Raw genomic sequence first — 4,981 nt, forward strand, 5'->3', positions numbered from 1 at the left:
TAACAACTACGGGATAAGTATTTTTAATGAAATTTACATACCACTCAACCATGCACAAGTGCTTAGCCACATTTTTCAGGGCTCCATCTTTTAATAGCCATGAAGGAATGCTATGTTATATGAATCAAAATCAGATTATATAAATAGAACCTGAGTTAATACTCTTCTCTTCGAACTTTAACTCTAGTGAAAGAATTTTCAGCCATGACAGATTTAACATGCACTTTTCTGCATACATTGGGTTGTTCAGAAAGTAATTTCGTTTTATCCCAATAGAGGACATTATTGTATTGTCTCACAGCCAAATTCACCTGTACAGAAAAGTTTTCAAATGTGGCTAAAATTAAACAAATTAAGTACATCTTATATAAATATCTGGCGCTTTAAATATCATGGGAAAATAAAACTTCTGGATTTGAGCTAAGAAATAACAAAACAAAATAAAAAAAATAGGTAGATAATTTGACATGCCCTTTCCCATTTTATTCATGTTAAAAAAATTATTCCTCATAGCAAAGATTCCCATTAGAATTATCTTTAAAATTGAGTAGTGCAAAAACTATTCCCAATCCAAAAAACGACTAAAATGACAATTGGAATACAAAAACAAACTTGAGCAATTCTTAAGATACTTAAAGGGTCAATATTTAAGTAAAGGTACTTGCATAGAATTTTTCTTCATAAGTTTTTTATTTAAATTTTTCACAAAAAATCTGTTGTTGACTTTTTTTGTTTTTTTTCACTTTAAAGCACCTTTTTGTCACTTGTGATTGAATTTTTTTAAACAATATTTTGTCGCAATGTGATACATTGTTAAGATATTAAATAATATTGCCTATATCATAGCTTATTTGTCTTACCCTTTTATTCTTCCTCCCTTTCCTCTTAAACAAAACCAAATTATCTTTCTACTATTTGTTCATCAATTAGATTTTCAGAACCAGAATCATCACAATTCTTACATCATCAACATTATTCTAATTCTTGAAGCCCTTATCTCCATGTATCTTTTGCACATTTAGCTATAATGTTTAAACAGAGATTTAATAAATGATCCGATCGTGCAGTAGGTTAGGGCATACTTTCACCACTTTAGGGCATACTTTCACCACTGGCAGATAGCGATGGATTGTGAGATTGAACCTGGTGGTAGACTGAACAACCAACATATATTGGGTTGTTCGGAAAGTGATTTCATTTATTCCTTGTGAAAATAAAAGACGATTTTTTTACAGTTAGTAAAGATTTTATTCAATTACATATTGTCCGTTCTAGTCCAATACCTTTTGCCGTCTTCGTGGCAGTAGCATGATTCCTAACTCATAAAATGTTTGATCTTTCCTGACAAAAAATTAATCCAAGTGATCTCATTTGAAGTAAAGGTATTACCACCTAAAACTTTTTGTAGAGGCTCGAACAAATATTATAGACAACCCAATTCTTATCTACCGGGTTGATGCCCTTCTAAAATGGATAATTTTCTTTACGCTTGAAAAGAAAATCATAGACGTCTAATGTGACAGCACAAAATTTTTTTATAAAAACATGAGGAATGCACATATTGAGCTTTGATAATAAACCTAATGATCATAAATAGTCGAATTCAACAAATTTAATCTCTCAGCGTATAACAAGTTGTTATTCACCAGTTTGCATCAATGAATGTATTTATGGTGTCCACATCAACCTAATTTGGGGAAGTGCATTTTCACGCATATTAATCGAAATTTTGCCAAATCAAAAGTTTTTAAACCAGTTTTGGCACTCGCATTAATACACCTTTTTCAAACACATCAGATAAATTTCTTTTTGTTTGCACAGCATTTTTACCTCTTTGATTGTAAAAAAGTGAAATATGCCAAAAATGCTACGTTTCACTTTCTTTACTTGAAAGGGCATCAGCCAAAAGCTACTGATATTATCAATCGAACTTTTTCACAAATTAGCCTTCTTATATCAGCTTTTAAAAATTATAACGATTCATCTGTTTAAGGTGTTTGTATGTAGTGATGGACAAATATTATAAGTCCAGGAACAGGCATTTGACCCCAAGGCTATGATAGCTGGTGTCTCATTCATAGGTTACTTACAAAGAGCAAAGTCATCTATTTCCAAAGTCATTCATACTCCAAAAGTTTCTCACCATATGTACACATACAGGAAATCACAATTTTTTCTTCTTCATTTTTTAAATTATTTCTGATCAACCTGTTCCTATTTTAATTTCTTATTTGAAAATGTTCTGTTTACTTACGTTATTATTTTTTTACAGGAAGTATTGTGGAGAATTAAAGAAATTTACTGTGTAAAATAAAATTTTCAAGGCAGTGGATTACACATTATGCTACTTTTTTATCTCTTCATTTCCCCTATTTAAAAATAGTCTAAAATGTAAGTGCACTAAAAATGTCTTGATTTTCTTTAAAACTGTTGTTCTTGTTTTTATTTTGAACGCTATGAGACCTGTACATTTAGAAATTTTAAACTAACTTAAAGACTAAACTTCAGAAGAGATTTTCTCTGTGACTTAATTATATACACCACCTTTATTTTATTCCAGATAAGTAGTAGCCTTGAATTTTACATAGCTGCTATTAACTGTAACCTGCAATGTTCATTATGTGTGCATTTATATGACAGCTTTTTCATAAATATCAGAGCATAGCTCACACTTCCTTTCATACATATAACCTTTTGCTGTTTTTATAGAGATCTTCAAAAGTTTTAATGATACAAATAATATTAATTGATTGTTATATTCGTAATTATGATAAAACTTCTCGAATGATAGATATATTTTCTAACAATTATACTATTTGAAATTGAATGTATTTAAATGTTAAAAAAGACATTGTTTTTAAGGTCTGGTATCAAGGAATGCTAAATATCTACCTACAAATGATTTTTAGATATGATGCTTTCATTTGAAATTAAGTATTTTATTTACTTTATAATGGTCATGCAATTATGCTACTAATAGTAGTTTTTGAATCATAATTATACTTCACTTTGATAAAAAGTATCAATATAACTTTTTTGTAGTGACTATTTTCAATTAAGCCATTTTGCATTTTTTTTGAAAAAAAGTATTATTTTTATTTTGTGTTCTGATTTTATTTCATAAGTTTGTGTTAGTCTTGTTTATCTACCTTTTTACTTCAGTTTTCATTTTTCAAACTCATATATATTTTACATTAGATTATTAATTACGAGGAAAAAAAATATGTGAAAGATGATTTATTTATTGCACTTTCTCGAAGTAAAAATGTTTGCAATGTTCAACTTTACACACAATAAACTTTCTGATACCTTATTTATCTTTTTTTTTTCAAATGATGAATCTAAAATGACTTAAAAAAATTATTTGCTCTGGAAATAAAATTTTTTTTTTAGGTTCTTTAATATATATATATATATTTATAATCTATTGAAGAACATTGCAAGGTTAAGATTACATAATTCTCCTTACTTTTAAATGAGTTACAAGTTTTAAACAATAGATATTTTATTTACATACATTTTATGCATTACAAAATAAACAATTTGTGACCTTTTAGTTTATAAATAAGACTGGCTACTTATGCATTTAATACATTGTGTTGGGCTGTATTTATGTAGTGTATGTGCTCTATGGTTTTTGTTTGTTAAATTATTTAAAAACTTATAGGTTATTGTTAAGGTGATACTGATCTTAGATTTTTAAATCGTCAGTAATCATTATATTTTTTAAAAAAATTCTATCTCCTAGATATTTATAATTTTTTTCAAAAATTTATTTTACTGGCATTTTGTTTCAGAATTGATAAAATATTTTGTTGAAAACGGGATTGAATCTTTCGGTTATTGTTTATTATTTTAAAACTTTCTTTTGTGGGGAGATTTCCTAAAACTTTTTCTAATTGGATATTTCAATAATTATTGCACAATAATCATTGTTCTCTCATTTTTTTATTTATTGAAGTGTACCGAAATCAAAATATTGAAAAAAATGCACATGAGAAACAAAAAAAAAAAAAAAAAAATCGGTCTTCTGTTTAATTTTTTTTTTCAAAAAATTTACTGCATTTTTCTATTGAATTATTTAAGGATATTTGTTTAGTAATCGTTTTATTTATTTTAACTTAGATTATTTCTTTTCATAGTATCTTTTTTTCCTCATTGTGAGTTGATTATTGCTTATGATTAAAAACTATTTTTTTATCCATATTTTTAATAATTCTCTATCGTGATAACTCAATTATTTTATAACGTAATGTGCCAAATATTTTATTGCTTGCATGCACTTATTTTTTGTTTTTCTTATTGTACATTTAATTTACTTAAAAGAAATATAATTATGTTTTTTTTTTTTTTTTTAAATCCTCAACTTAATTTTCAAATTGCAAACTCATTTTCTGGTTATTCAGAAGAAAGTGGTGCTTGTAGAAACAGCTATTACTTCAGTTTAAATGTTGAGGGATATTTAAGATAATACATTTACGTTAACTTTGATCAATGTAAATGTACAATTGGTTTATTTATTATGTGGTTTATAAATTTTCTTTCATTAATTATTTAAAAAAATAAAAAAACCTTTTTGAGACAATATCAGCCATGTTTCCATTCCTAATTTGGTCTATATATTATTGTGTTTAGTGTATATTGCAGTTCAATTAAAATTTTATATTTTAGAATTGATTTTAGCCCCCATAACAGTATTAGTAATCTGGGCTAGAAATTAAACATTTGGTAATCAGTATTATATTTTGATGAATAATATTTCTATTATAATCATAAATTTTTATTCAATGTTCCATATTGTTGTTGAATGTATCCTTAGTTTCATTTGTAATTTGAAGTACTGTTTTTGTTTTCTATTTCCTCATTAATTCTATTGTCTTCTTTTATTTATAAGTTTTTCTTAAACTTTTAATTTTTTCAATGTTTCTTTAGTTTGAATTAAGCATTACTTTCTCATTAACTAAATGAAATAAAATGTTTT

This window comes from Parasteatoda tepidariorum, chromosome 3 (assembly GCF_982258835.1).
Source record: "Parasteatoda tepidariorum strain Cologne lab strain chromosome 3, Ptep-v5.0, whole genome shotgun sequence".
NCBI classification, from domain to species: domain Eukaryota; kingdom Metazoa; phylum Arthropoda; class Arachnida; order Araneae; family Theridiidae; genus Parasteatoda; species Parasteatoda tepidariorum.